Source organism: Apostichopus japonicus, chromosome 10 (genome assembly GCF_037975245.1).
Source record: "Apostichopus japonicus isolate 1M-3 chromosome 10, ASM3797524v1, whole genome shotgun sequence".
Taxonomy (NCBI): Eukaryota; Metazoa; Echinodermata; class Holothuroidea; order Aspidochirotida; family Stichopodidae; genus Apostichopus; species Apostichopus japonicus.
The window spans coordinates 12,155,517-12,171,099 of record NC_092570.1 but is presented as its reverse complement, the minus strand read 5'-3'; the positions used below and the strand labels follow the sequence as shown (position 1 = coordinate 12,171,099).

The window sequence follows — 15,583 nt, the reverse complement described above, 5'->3', positions numbered from 1 at the left end:
TTGCTTTGTAATTCGACTTTGATTACCGTTTAAGCATATAGGGAATATGACTTGTGATCATTTTAATAGCATGTTGGTACCCGAAGACAGACTGGTTAGCTTGTCTATAAACATTGACCAGCATATTTCGCGATTTATCGATGCTTTGCTTGTATACATTGTTCCTCGTTCTTTGAGCCGTGATCAGAAGTGTCGCTATACGGGACTCCATGAGACCGATTAGTCCTGCCCCCCCCCCACCCCATTCGAAATTTGTTTTCATACAGATTGCATGCACTATACGATAAGGGGAACCTGTGCCCCTGTTTTCGTAGTCCTGGTGAAGGCGTACAGGGATTAAATATCGAAAGTCAGGTCAAGGCTTCCGTAGTGCAGTTCACCTCGGTTGGTTGATTTTGTGCGCGCGACTGTCGTCATGGGTGCTTACAAAACTCATCTGGCGGTATTGTTCCATCTATTATTCAGATAGTTTGGGGTTTTCTTTCTAAGATCAATCAAAATTATCGTGATGCCATATAGCGGTTGGACATATACAAATATAATATTTGTATAAGCTGAAATGCATGTTATTTGTACTAACAACAATTTGTACTAATAGATATCGGCTGGAGCCTAGATGTCCCATGAACTGGCAGGAGACGAAAACAAATTATGACAAAGAACTCGAGGTTCGAGTTTTTCCCAGATACTATAGGTATGTTAAATCTACGATCTAACAAATGCCCCTGCATGAACTTGGAAGTTGCATACTAAAGGCATACAGATTATGTTTCTAACGTTTAACGTGTCCCAGTACGCCAATGATTGATTGTAACATACCGTGCTGTTAGGTTTGTCAAAACATATTTAAATCCCCATACAGGGAATGGTAAGAACAAACACTTTAACTATTTTATGTATAATCCAAGGATCGGGAGGAAATTATTATTGTCATCAACTTTTTAAGCCTATAATTACAAGTTAATTGCCCCTTTTCAGATATGCGGAATCATAAAATAAAGGATATGGGATTATTGACATGCATGGGTTTATATCGTATTCGAAATCCAAACTGCTATTGTATAGTGACCAGTTAATTGCTGTCGCTTTTTGACCAATCCATGTAATATATATTCATATGATAAATTCTTTACTAAATCAGTAACCGAATTATTAACATCAAGGATAAGGGAAAGTTTGTTTCCCACGAGGTTAATGTAATGAAAGTTGCTTTGCTGGCAGCCTATGAAATGCATGCCAATATGGCATCGTTTCTTGTATCATTTTCGCGGTACTGATTACCAAGTTAAGTTATGTTTTTTCGTGACACTATCATTGCTTTAGCGATCTATTGCATAGTTTTCTAAATTCAATGACAAGCACAGCTTGAAAAGTTGAATGAATCCTCCACTCGAAGCTGTTAGCTACCCACTTGTTTAGTCGCGTGCACGCAAAGGTTAACATCGCAACTGAGTTCCCCTCAGTAAGACTACCTCATGAATGAACTTGTTGGCCTAACGGAAACAAACAATATTCTATTTTAAGAACACAATATAGTATTTTTGTTATCGACGGTAGCAAAGAACCAGGGGACGATTTCCACCAGTTATTAGCTTCCTCCCTCTTACATACTTTAAAATAATAAGTATAACAATACCATCTAATTTCAGCCGTTATTACGGTCTAGACTGGAACAATTCTGGCCTATTAGAGAGTCAAGCTTGCTGGAGCCATCAATGATGGATGCACACACAGGATAAACAATTAACCAAACATGACAATGTTGAGAAGATGTGTGTGTGGGTGTGTGTGTGTGTATGGCGGTAAACAGGTAGACCAATTAATGAAACATGAAACCTGCAGCTGATTGGCACTATATGGTGCCCATTATTGTAACATTAAAATTCTTCTATATTTATTGTCAAAATTGATCAATTCCGATATGATAATGACGCAGTAAACGTTCCATTGGTAAGCTCCACCCACAGGGAAGCTGGATATCTCGTTACAAAGTACCACAGTGCGTGCAAACATCCACGAATTTGAGATATTAAAGCTCAATTACCTCTCCTTCCTGACTGCAGCAGGCAAATATACTAATGTACCAATTACAGGTTTATTGGACTCAAAATATGAGATGCAGTGTACTTACAGATGTCTCAATGTAAAATTTGAATGATTTGATATACAATAAATATAGTCTAGATCATATAGTAGAAAGTGTTTAACATTGATGATAGTGGAGTCACGGGTTTGGAAGGGGAGGGGCAATGGAGGAAGGAACTAGGAGGAAGGAAGTTATGCATCAGTTATGCATCAATGTATAAGTACTTTCAGCTCATTTTGAGGGTGAAGGAGCTGGAGAAAGAGAGAAAGAGAAGGGAGAGAGGGGAGAGAAGGGGGGGGGGGAGTCGTCAGCCAAAGGGTCGATAGCCGTAAGTTCCAAATTCTTCAAGCAAGCAGTGCAAGATACAAACTTTCGGTCTTTAAGAACATAGTCAAGTCGATATATCAATGTGTTGTGTCTGTAGGTTTGCATTAAACACTGGAGGAAGTGTAAAAATGCTTCCTAAACTGTCCTTTTGAGCGGAAGGGTATGTATACCGTAAACACAAAACTCAGTTATACAGGTCTTGTGACTTTTGATGTGTAATTTTGTCCATCATCCTGCTAACGTATATATCATTCCGAATTTCAGGAATAATATCTGTAACCAAATAAATAATGTTATAATATTACTTCGACTCCTCAACCGAGTGAATATGTATCATGTTAATCTTGGAAACAACCTACTTGTCATGGAAATATTCTTTCAATATGTCGCAACTTAGTTGTCCTTTTACTCCTCGCCCTCCTGAGTACTTACAATATCATCGAGTTCTATATAGCAACTGTTGTACTTTTACTCCTCGCCCTCTTCATTACTTACGATATCATCGACCAGTAGTCTGTGGAATTAGTTTGTGGAGTTTATTTGATTGGTTCAATTTTTCCACGATGTGGAAACTAGCACTTCTTTTCTCGGGCTCAAAGGGTTGCCGACGTTTGCGCTTGCGTACAGTTATTTCATAAGTATTTATATGTCTATGAGTTTAGTGAGAGTTGACACGCTGTATGTTGTCATTGCTCTTTGAAACATGTGTACTGTTCCAATAACACTGACTTTCATTCATTCTGACACGAGTCTCTTTCTCAAATTCTTGACAAATTCCTAACACTCACTATACTTTTTCTGTTTACAAAGGCTGTGATCTGTGGACAATTCTTTGTGAAGAATGATCTCTCTGTCAAGATTAGTTCGCAACGGCCCTTTATCAGAGGTTTTCGGTCAGGCCAAGTGTGGCCCTCGGCTTGTGTAACTTGGCGGTAAATGTGTACACTGCACGTATTGTTGGGCGAATACGGTGTATTGTCTCATGGAGCCTACCTTATTATACAGGACTTCGGGAGGAAACGTTGGCTCATCCTCATTGATTCAAGATCCTGACAATTAAAACTACAGCCTTCCCTTGAGCCACACAAATTAAAGTCACACACATAAATAACAAAAGTAGGTATATTACCCTTGTGCGGTGAGGGAGGAATTCTGTTTTGCTTTTTTTGTCACATTTATCTTTCTTGTGCCGAAAAGTATTTATCTGCGATTATTGCCGGTTGAGTCCCAATCCACGTTTTATGAATACTTAAAAGCGGGTAGGGTTGACAGAGGAGCTTGATAAACACTCTGGCATGCACATGTATGTATGATAGGCCTCTGGCATACACCTGTTTGTATGATAGGCCTCTGGCATACACCTGTTTGTATGATAGGCCCCTGGCATGCACCTGTATGTATGGTAGGCCCCTGGATGTGCACCTGTATGTATGATAGGCCTCTGGCATACACCTGTTTGTATGATAGGCCTCTGGTGTGCACCTGTATGTATGATAGGCCCCTGGATATGCACCTGTATGTATGATAGGCCTCTGGTATGCACCTGTATGTATGATAGGCCTCTGGCATGCACCTTATATGTATGATAGGCCTATTGCATGCACCTGTATGTATGATAGGCCTCTGGCATGCACCTGTTTGTATGATAGGCCCCTGGCATGCACCTGTATGTATGATAGGCCCCTTGCATGCACCTTATATGTATGATAGGCCTCTGGTATGCACCTGTATGTATGATTGGCCTCTGGCATACACCAGTATGTATGATTGGCCTCTGGTATGCACCTGTATGTATGGTAGGCCCCTGGATATGCACCTGTATGTATGATAGGCCTCTGACATACACCTGTTTGTATGATAGGCCCCTGGCATGCACCTGTATATATGGTAGGCCCCTGGATATGCACCTGTATGTATGATAGGCCTCGATGATATCGTAAGTAATGAGAAGGGCGAGTAGTAACAGGACAACAATTGCTAGAACTCGATGATATCGTAAGTAATGAGAACGGCGAGTAGTAACAGGACAACAGTTGCTAGAACTCGATGATATCGTAAGTAATGAGAAGGGCGAGTAGTAACAGGACAACAATTGCTAGAACTCGATGATATCGTAAGTAATGAAGAGGGCGAGTAGTAACAGGACAACAATTGCTAGAACTCGATGATATCGTAAGTAATGAGGAGGGCGAGGCGTAGATGGAAGTAGCAGAGAAAACTCGTTGCTCTTCCAAGCTCAATTTAAGCACGTTGTGTCACTCGCAATCCACAATCACATGCCATGGCAGAATATACGTGTCCAATGATCCCCTACCCCTACCTTCCCCTACCTCTCCCAGGAAACACATGGCTTTTCACTGTCATTGCCCACCATCGACACCTTCTACGGATGCCTTGGTCATGACATTCTTCGTTATAAGTAATGTACTGTAAGCTCTGGTCATTGTCACCACTGTTAGAAATTACCTTTTTTTTTTAAGCAACTCGCAATTCCAAACTTAATTCTGAGGGCAAAATTCTAGTTAATCTATATCGCTATTCCAGAACTTTTTGAATACGCAAAAGAGGATTTATAAATATTCATATGGCTCCGTAAACGGACAAAGCTTGGGTGGCTAGTAGCTTCCATCATCTTTACAGTAATATTGCGAAACTAGCGATAAATAGAATTTGAATCACACTGCTTAATGATGGGTTCAGCACGGACAAGATCAAAGATTGAAACCACCAAAGACCACCGGCGCTCATGAAGCCTGACAAGGTCCTATAGCAAAAAGATGTAAGTTCCGTTGATCACTTGGATCGTGAAGGTAGTCGCCGATTTCCGAACGTGTCTCTTCCATCACTGGTTCGCCATGCGTAACAGAAGCGTAGGCATTAGTAAAACTGATAGGTCTTCGTAATTAGGCCTTTCATGTTAAGTGTATACACAGTATGCATACTAAAAGAGCAGCTAAAAAGCCAACAAAACTGGCTAGAGGGTATTTATCCATTGTAGTCATTAAATGTATTTATAAAAATGTGTTTTGCGTAGTCTTAAATTGCTGATAAGGTGCTAACTAACAGGCTTCAATGAATGTGTAGCCAGCCTGCTACTTGAAATTGCTGGCGTCGTTTAACGACCGCTGTCCCCCAAGTTAACACATGGCTTATTCAAAGTTAATTGCTCTTTTAAACGATTTTCTCCTTAAAGTGTTGTCAGCTTCTAAACCTGTAAACCTTCTAATATTGTTTGGGGTTGTACCCCAAACTGGTGGTTCTTTTCAAGTTTTTATCACATTCTGTAGTTATTAAGATCTTCATACAAACGTTATTGTTGAGGAAAGGCACTTTTCATGTTAAACCGTCGATGACTTCGGGTTGGGAAGAGAAGGGCAGCTTGTTTAATTATCAATATCTCATACAACTTAACACAGCGTATAAAAGAGCAGGTAAGCTGAGTCGAAGGCAGAAAATTACATACAAGGCGTTTTTCCTCCTCTCGGGCAACATAAGAATGTGTTCGTATAATGCAGCGCATGCACGTTCCAATTTGGGTGCAACGATTTTCCCGGAAAGAATAACTAAACGCAAAGGAATTTGAGACACAAACTGCACAGAGAATTCATTTTGTCGGGACGTTTTGTGGTTACTTTCTTGTTTCCCCTCCAATTAAATTTCAGTCCCCCACTCCCCCCCCCCCCCGAACCCCAGTGCCAATTTAATCCTCTTCTGTCACCCAATTGGGTTAGTTTTGCCAATGGATTCAACATCGGAAACGATTATATAAGGACTGAAAGATGTGAGGAACCTTAAGTTTTCTCCTTTAGATTAGTCAAGACGATTTGAAAAAAATGTTCTCTGTGACAATATTACGCTACGAATATATATACTTCGTGAAACATTTACTATTCCATGAAGTGGCGTTTAATCTAACACCGTCACGTTCGTTTCAACTTTGCTGTGGAATGTTAAGCAAATAACTAGGCTATTCAGATGTTATTATGTATATTGTCATAGTATAAACTTGTCTTTTTATCTGCATCCTATATATTCGTCTTCAAGCTTTGATGAAGCAAAAGAGAAAATGGCTTATCCGTGGCTAAACTAAGCTTTAACTGCCCTATAGTTCGTTGTCACCTTGGCCTGTTTCTCTTTGATAATAGTGAAAATATTTTATCAGCCGATTTGAAATCCAGAGTATTTTATGGAACTTGAAACTTTTACAATATTGATAAACCTGAGTAATCTTTTGAAACTTTCCACTAGTTTATCTCTCTGCTACATGAATGTTTTTAGAAGTCATTTAATGACTAACCTTTCTTCGCCTGAAATAATTCACTCCTAGTACAGTACAAACGTAAAGTATATCTCTATTAAAGGTCAGGTGTAAGATAAAATTGGAAGAGTGTATTATAGTTCAAGAAAATGGCGTGACATGGCTCAAGTGTGCATGAAAGAGTGAGATATCTTTCGTTTCTTGTTCACAACACCTTATTAATTCCTTGATAAAATTTCCCGAATTTATCTCGTAAAGCTTAAAGCTGGTCGTTATGTACCGGTTTGCAACGTCACTCGTCACACATAAACAATGCGTTAATGATAGCTTGTTAAAGTCGTAACAACACAGTGGCAGAATTCCACGATATATTTCTCTTACATTACAGAGCAAATATATGAAAAAAATTACGCGAAACTTGCAAACATGCCCAGTATGTAGCCTCATTTGGTTTAAATGTCTGGGCGAAAGATGTTATTAACACAAATTGAACAGACGGATTACGTGCCGTTTATGAGAGCTGAGTACTTCGTAAAGCGTTCCTTACATACATGATTGAAGAGGAGCAAACTGCACGGTTCTCTTTAAATGTACCACCGTCCTTGTCAAATACATCAGTTTTCAGATCGTTAAAGGTTTCATTTAACCGCTCAGTAACTTTATTCATATTTCCCACAGTTTATGCTCAAATTTAAATACGAAACATTTGACCGCGATACATTTTGTTTTCTTATATCGATGTTAAGAATCACTTAAATATTGTAAGAATAGAAGTTCTGTAAGGTTATATTCAGCCAGTAAATGCGGAGACTAACTTCAAATAAAGCATACGGTGACAGACTTCGGTACTATGTATAGAGTGACAAAACTTTGGAAAGTTGGGGAAGGAGGATTATTTCCAACATTTTTGTAACTGCGGATGTAATCGATGCACGGCGGTATAGCATCATTCTATTGAATCCCTGAATAAGTGAAGTGTACTGTAGGGGCATCAGAAGGTTAAAATTTAATTATCTCATAATCTTTAAGTATCATGGAGAATATACACAAACTGGCTGGTAATATATATATATGAAAAAAGCGTTCTACTATAAAAGCGATGCAAGACTGCTAAATTACCTGCTTAATTAAATAGCCTGTTTGGGCACCGGCAACAAGAAAGTTTTTCTGAGGAAAGGCCCAAATACCAGTTTAATTGCAGAAGCTTCCTTAACGCCAACCAATTCTTCATATTTAATTTATGTGATGACTTGCGATAACAATCATCTCATAAGGGAAACTCCATTATTGAACTGCTATCAGTGGCGTAGGAAGGTACTTTTGAGTGGGGGGGGGGTTTAAGACTGATGGCCGGCCTGGGGGAGGGGTCTAAGGGGAGGGGTGTCCCCCTCCCCTTTGGAATTGTTTGCATTTCCAGGTAGCCTCAGATGCAATTTGGTGCAATATAGCACACTTCAACACCCACTCCATTTTGTAAACTTAATTTTGTATTTTCACCAGGCCTTAGATGCAATTTGGTGCTCCAAATGAGATTTTTTTCTCATTTGGAAATGAAAAAGGGGTTTTCTGACTTGCGAAGCGGGGGGCGGAATGATACTTCCGCCCCTCCACATTTTTCACTGGGGGGGGGGGCTGGCGCCCCCCCCAGCCCCCCGGTTCCTACGCCCTTGACTGCTATATAGTCAATATGAACAATATTCTCAAATAATCTCATGAGCCACCAGTGGTTGTACCTTTTAACGGGACTAGCATATGAAACGATAATAATTTGAGTTTATGTATCACCGATAAAGACACTATGACACAGCGCGTGTCTCCACTTCACCCCCCCCCCCTCCCCCACCACCACCACTTTAAATATGGTATTCCGACGGGATTTTCCGCTGGCAGTCAAGACGATGCATGATAATGCACCAGGCGGTATATCTTGGAGGATACCAACGGTTGTGCACATATGGTGGTACACCTATGCATGGTTGTACACTCAGGCAACCGCATTCACTCGAGTTAATACGAATGTCGGAGCTCATTTCACATGTACTGGCAATTCCCTTTGACGATTGGTTAAATTAATTGAAAATCTGCTAGGAGAGTATTGAAAAGATGTCGATGTTATCATACCAAGCGGACTTTCTCATTAACAGTACCGTAACTCAACAAACTAATAGTAACTTTTGTGTATTTCTCGTTCAAACTGCACATCTATTTGCATTTTGCAAACTTAAAATACTTTGATATTCAACACTGAAGTTATGTCATGTCCCAATGATTCACTACAACGTGAAGACATTGATTTCATATAGTTCTTTCCAGGCCCCTACTTACACCCGTAACACCGCCTGGTGATGATCATTTATGCACCTACTTCAATCAGAAATAAAACACTTTGCGTTTAACTGAATTGTTAAATAACTGGCTCTCCCCGAGAAGACCCCCCTCGACGAATGGAACATTTGCATATGGTCAAACGTCGATCCTTTATAATTCTATATCTTGATCCAAATGAATACTAAGATCAATTGAACGCAATAATGTGCACCTGTTATAAATATTGTTTTTAACTTATCACGTGACGGTAACACGTTTAGTCTAGTAAAAAATTAGTAGAAAGGCTTCAATAATATTACTAAATGAGAATGAATCGAACCAATGACTTATGGTCTACCATTCCGATGTGAAGCGATAGCGTTACGTCAGGACAAATGGTGCAGTTACTTTTTTCTCCAAACTGTAAATCAGCTTTGTGAGGCTTAACATGAATGGAATGCAAATACATGGACAACCACCTGAATTAGTTACCACAGGTGTATAGTATTAGGCCTATGTGGACGCGTGCCTCCGGGTGTACAGTATTATGTGGACGCGTGCCTCCGACTGACATGATAATTCATTAAAAGAGGGTGCATTCTCTCAAGGCAATCAAATAAACCAATCATACCTCCTCCTAGGCTCCGCGTCCCATTAACCCCTCCACAGCTCCTCGCCGCACAACATGGTTGACTTTATTTAAACTTTAACTAGTGTGATCGGCTTTGTGACTATACGAGATTATAACCTCTTTAATAAAATCTCTACTTTTGAGTTTTGAATATCTCTTTAACGAGTTTTAAGTGGGTTTTGAGTGGTAATACAGCAGCCCCATATACATATTATTTATTTATTTATTTATTTATTTATTTATTAACCTTTAAAAGGGTGACTCGGTTAGCCAAAGCTAATCTTCCCCGAGGCCCTAAAATACAATCAATAAATTAAATAATATTAATCACAGGCTAAGCACTGTCAAAACATGAATATTCTCCTCCAATGTCTCTTGTGTTGTATCGATAATGTATAAACTGATGTTACACTGAATGTTTGACCTCCAAGGTTTGTTATAAAGGTTTTAAGTATTAATGATTATTAAATCATTGAACAATATCGACAGTTATGACGTAATGAGGTATATAAAAATGAAACTTGTTAGTTATAAATTAAAATGACATTTGCAAAATAAAACTTATGAAGCTCGTATTATGGAAGACATGTATGTACAAATAAGAGATCATTAGGAATAGTGGTGCGTGGACAACAAGTGTCCTGGATGTATGATTGGAAATTTAGTGATTGGTAAATAGTAGACCAAAAAACCACAGTGAAAGTATAGCCTATATCACCAACTATATATTAGACAAATACATTCAGAAACAGATTAAAGGATTAATAAAGGAAGAGAAAACTTACCGATGTAGGAGGCGGACCAAAAATCCGTGCCAAAATAATGTTGCTCAGCTTTGATGACAAAAACAAATTTATGACTAAAAGTTCAAATTATCAAAGATAAATGAAATTATTATCTCAGAAAAGTGTTATTTCTTGACTTTTGTCAGTGAAGACCTTTCAAAATCCAAGGAAAATATTCTATGAATTATCTGGCAGAAATCCCAACACGATTGCAATTGTTTTGTGAAGTAAGTGTTTGAGTCCCTTGGCTTTTATACTCTCGAGCAATCACCTCGGCATTCCACAAAAGTGATATAAATTGTCATTGCATATAAACGGTGAGTACGCACTAGTTCCGCCTGAGGGGCTGTTTGCCCGTTGTACCTCAGTCATATCCAAGCGACTTTTCTTCTTGTTGGGTTGCTGTCGGCATTTACATTGACTATCCCGTAAACAGTGACTGCTACAAACACAATTGGTGGCGACACAGGGAAGTCCTCCTGTCTACACATGGGCGCCAGTAGTAAGTGTTACAGATCCTTGGGTCTAAATAACGAAGAAAACAATTGTTGCCATTACGGACGCCAATCACTTACCGTGTTACTCGCGGGGATTCTTGTGTACGGTATCTTCTACGAGACATTAGAAAACTGTTCGCGGTTTTACTATTCTTGTATACCGCAGTGTACTGTGAGATATACTGATGCGGTAAAAGAGCGTGGGAGCGTTTGGAAGCATCGTTTATACAAATGCTGTGAATTGCCTCCAATTTTATAAATACTTTGAACACTTGTGTTTGTTTTTATTTCTTAAGAAAGGTGCAAACTGAGTAACTAATAATTTTGACACTTGGTTGTAATAGCTGGTGCTGTGTGGGATGTAGGGCAAAATATCTGTGAGAAGGTTTCTGCGTATCATGGATAAGAATAAAAAATCCTTGAGTGGTAAAAACACAAACAGAACTTTTATTATCAACACAATAAGCACATCACTTGAAGCCGAGAATAAAATATTGATAGCATTTTTTTTAAAGTTTGTTGAATCGTAAAGTTGTCTACAATTTGAACCGCCCGCGGTGATAACGTGCATGCGGAGTCAAGTGTTCACAAAGAAGCGTGGCAAAATCATTTCTGGTTCTGATAAAATAATGACTTACTCTAGTTATGTAAACAATGGTGCATATAGGACTGTTTTGTGATGGAAATTGGTGAATAGTTTCTTACAGATGTTTTGTGTAACAGAGCGACACTTAAAAAGTGCAATCTTTGGTACGAGAAATTCTCAAACTTTGCATGCAGCCTTCACCAAAAAAAAACAAAAAAAAAAACTGTCATGTGGCTGCCTATTTTAATAGCGCTTCGAAATGTATTTTAATACGACATATTGTACTATAGTTGTACACATCAGCCGAAGTGGAATTACCAACAACTTGTTTTCTAACTCCCTATTTGGATCACGCTTCCAGATGACTAAAATACGATTTAATAGATTATAAAGCATATATTATTGCGCTGCATGAGTATTTTGGACTAGGTAGGTTTGCTCAGTGGACAATGTGAAGTCAAAGTGTTGATCTACACAGCATCGAACATTAATAGAGGGAGATACTAGTTTCGCTTCGATATACATGCAAAAAGTAAAAAACACGAGTTTCTTTCACTATCAAAATTAGAATCACTAAAGTATCCTCCTACAAAGCTGGTCACTGAAATCATGGAGCTCGGTAATAGCTCCATGCTGAAATATAGTCAAACATTATCATATTAGCTTGCAGTAATGGCCTATCGTTACCCAAGGCAAAACAGATTAGCTATACTTAGCACTGGTTCTTAATTAAACCAAAGCAAACCATCTGTAAATGCCTATCAGTACTATTTAATATTATACCTTGAACGGTTTGAAACTGCTTAGTATTCTTAAAGTACTGGGAAGTACATACCACCTTAGTAAATCAAAACTGTCGGTACAAAATCAATGCCAAGTCGGTCCCAAAATTTGCGCCGAGTTCAGCGGGGTCTTACACCCATGAAAGTAAGGTTAACAAAACGAAAATGAGAAAAAGAAAATGAAATCGTTCTCTCTGTTGCGCCCTTACGTCAATTTCCCAGATTTGGATAATATTTAGGCTAACAAAATGTTACAACTTCCGGGGAGTTCGCCCCTGGATTACCACCGGGTCTCCGTATTATACATTCCACTGAAAATAGATTCCTCTCAGAAATACATTGCTGTACTTAAAATACGCTTCAAAGGACACAAATATCTGCAAACGTTTCAGCCAAAGTCCCCAGGACAACTAGCAGGGGTTGTGATACATTCCAGAGGTATGGTAAGTCCTCTTTCTGACTTGAAAGTTTGTTCTTTAAAGTTTGCGAGAGAACATGAACATCATCGTATGATGCAGATTCCAGGGGCTGTAGCCACATGGCCCCACCAGGGTTTTGAAATTTATTCCCTAGAAGTTGAATTCCTCTCTCTCATATGTATGTTTGTGCACTAAACGCGCTATAAGACAGAGCCAAAATATACAGAAACGCTGTCGCTCCCGTGGGCTTGGCCCCACTGGACCCGCACTAAGGCTCCGAGAGACAATCCATAAAATTTAGAGTAAATCTTTTTCCTAACATTTATGTTTTATTCTAAAATTTCAGCAGCGCCCGGGGACTTTGTCTTATCCCCTGTACTCCTGTACTCAGCCAACAACAGTTTGCAGTTGTATAATTATAACACAAGATGCTCTTTTTGTTACACTAAAGTCGGCCTCAAAAAGTCGGCCTCAAAAAGTCGTTCCCGAAATCGTTCTACACCCCTCGAAAAATGGTGAATATACGCTCCTATTATTGAGTGGACTAAGAAACTAACAGTTCCATAAGTTCGATTCAATACTGAAGGTTACATGAAGATTTGTGGCTTACCATGACGTAATCCGTACGTAGCCTATAATACATCATCAAGAATATTTGTCGGTCCTCTTTCCATTGTTTGAAATTTGCTTTTGAGACACATAAATGTAACAACGATATGTGTGATATCTTCGTCAGAACTGAATCAAATTATTTTTAATAAGCCAACATCTTATCCTAGTTTACAATTGCAAACATATTTTGATCACTACTCGGTATGTTTGCAAACATTGCAGTAAATTAACAACCACACGCACATGGTTACATACTCACTTTTATTATCCATAGATGATAATTATGACGTATGTTGTTTCGATATAATTGATAAATAAACTAATTAAGATACCTGTTCATGACAATTCATCGGAATTAAAGGTATACGTAAATCAAGCAATAATCACGAGCGTAACAAACAAAGGATTCTTTGTGATAAAGTCTCCATTGTTGTAAACAGGTAAACGGAACGGAGAGTTGGTCTAGACGCACAAAGCATTATATTTGGATGAAAAATCTGTGAGGAGCAACTATACCAATAGACTGATAGACACATTAAATAGTTGTCCAAATACATTTAGTTTGATACACTATACAGTTCAGAATCTACCACATATTCTTGGCCGCACGTAAACATACAAAGATCTGTTCGGATCACCCTGGAAAGATGGCGTAAGGTTAGAATGATGGAAAGGAAAGGGGTGGGAGGAGAGGGGGCAGGGTAGTGAGGTGATGTGATGGGAGGGCATGCAGTAGAGACAGGAAGGGGAGGGAATAATGGAACATGTGTAGAGGAGCGGAAGGGCAATTTTTCTATCAACTCATCCATCGTCCATTTTGAAGGAATTAACTCATCAAGACTAATTTCGGAATAGCGTGAAAATGCGACGCATTTGCAACAAAAGTAAACCTTTGTAGCCTTTGTACCAAAGAAAAAAATTTAATGCAATTAAAGTAGTTTATGCAATGCCGTAAGATAAATTATTAAATCAGTTGCCGGGGACAGATAAACAGATTTAACACGGTTTTTTATGCAACTTTCCTATGCATGTATGTACTTTATGTGGATTACACGCAATGTTATCTTTCTCACTGTTAAAATTAATTTGTGTTCCCTTAAACTATGATGCTAAACCTGTGAAGCCTGAATCTTCAAGCTGATGGGAAGCTTCAAGCTAACTTACGTTGAATTGCAATAATCAGGGGCGGCAATCAAAATTGAAAAGCCTGGGGGACATAAATGACTGAACATGGATAAAACCGAAGGAGTGTGCGCGAAGCCCACACCGCGAGCGCTTTGGCGCAAAGCCTTTATCGTGTGGGGCAAGGGGCGCGCCCTATGGCCCCTGATGTGTCAAGGGCCGAAGCCTGGCGTTGGTCCAGGGGGCGGACTCAAATCTAGAAATCTTCAAAGTGCTTCTGTTTTGGACCCTGAATCGATATGTCAGTCGTAAATATTTTAGCAAAAGTCACATTTGACAAGTGACTAAATTAAGAAATACTAATCCATTTAGCATCCGGGGTAAATCTAAGCCTTTATCGTGATTAATAAACTTCAATCTTAAACTTTGCACACAAGAATAAACTCATCTTGTTATACAGATGTCTACAACAATACACATATGGTATCATAAGTACATTTAAAAAGCACTGTTGGGGTATCTGGGCACATTCACTTTATCGGAACCATAGAAACCTAAACAATAAAGATACTTCAGGGCCGTAGCCTGGGTAGAATCCCTGTAGGAGGGCAGTTGGGGAACATGGAGATAGAGTATGTATCATCCAAATGTTTCATAGTGCCACTTTCATGTGCATATTTTACCACTGCCTTAAAGATTTTTTTTTGTGGACGCCGGCCACTTCCCAAAAGGGACCATTATGACACTATCTGAGCGGAGCGCCACCATCGCGTATTCTGCTATTATTATTCATTGGTTTACACAGGTAATTGAAGATATAAAAGGACGCTAGGACATTCTGATGGTAGCCGTAGAAAATATATATATGTTTAGGGAAATCCATATGGGGAATTAAATTACTTGTTAGGGTTTGTGTTATCATTGTTTGTGTTACATGCCAAAAATGGACTTACTGGGGGGGGGGGGGGGGGTCAGCTGAGCGGGTGGGCGATGTAGGGGACTGTGCTTCAATAGTCTTAGTTAAAGCATTGGGGCACTGATATAGGGGTAAACAATGAAACTGATAGGCCATATCATATAGACGTAATAAATATATTTATGAACCGTAGTTTCACATTAGACTGCTACACTTTTCACGCAGGTTAAATCTTATGAGCTATCTACATTTAGT

General features: G+C 39.1%; 1 protein-coding gene across 1 annotated transcript in view; it reads right to left on the bottom strand.

The window, feature by feature from the left end:
• LOC139974873 (chordin-like protein 1) overlaps window positions 1–10,939 on the bottom strand; it is a 28,425-nt gene extending 17,486 nt beyond the window's left edge. Inside the window, exon 1 of the mRNA XM_071982369.1 lies at window positions 10,395–10,939. The gene's annotated coding sequence lies outside the window, so the exon portion shown is untranslated. The remainder of the gene's footprint in view (window positions 1–10,394) is intronic.
• Between the last annotated feature and the right edge of the window lie 4,644 nt (window positions 10,940–15,583).